The sequence below is a fragment of the Octopus bimaculoides genome, chromosome 7, assembly GCF_001194135.2.
Source record: "Octopus bimaculoides isolate UCB-OBI-ISO-001 chromosome 7, ASM119413v2, whole genome shotgun sequence".
Taxonomy (NCBI): domain Eukaryota; kingdom Metazoa; phylum Mollusca; class Cephalopoda; order Octopoda; family Octopodidae; genus Octopus; species Octopus bimaculoides.
The window spans coordinates 43,130,928-43,131,320 of record NC_068987.1 but is presented as its reverse complement, the minus strand read 5'-3'; positions in this window follow the sequence as shown (position 1 = coordinate 43,131,320).

Here is a 393-nt window from a genome sequence, read left to right as displayed (position 1 = left end):
AGTAAGATATGCATTATTTTCTAAAATCATTCTGCCACAGTTGTAATATAAGAAAACAATGTAATTATTTTGTTTTTTATTATTGATGCAAATTAGTTAAAAATGGTTTAGCCTTTGTGTTTGAAATCTATATGGTCATCTGCATCTGGAGAGAGCAGTTTCTTTCAAATTGATGTAATGTTTTCATTTATCAATTACATGGAGCCACTTGAAATGTCTGTAAAGCATTGACACCTGTACATCCTTATTACTTATTTACATTGTTCACCTAACTTGGAGCACAATATGGTCATCTGCATCTGGAGAGAGCAGTTTCTTTCAAATTGATGTAATGTTTTCATTTATCAATTACATGGAGCCACTTGAAATGTCTGTAAAGTATTGACACCTGTA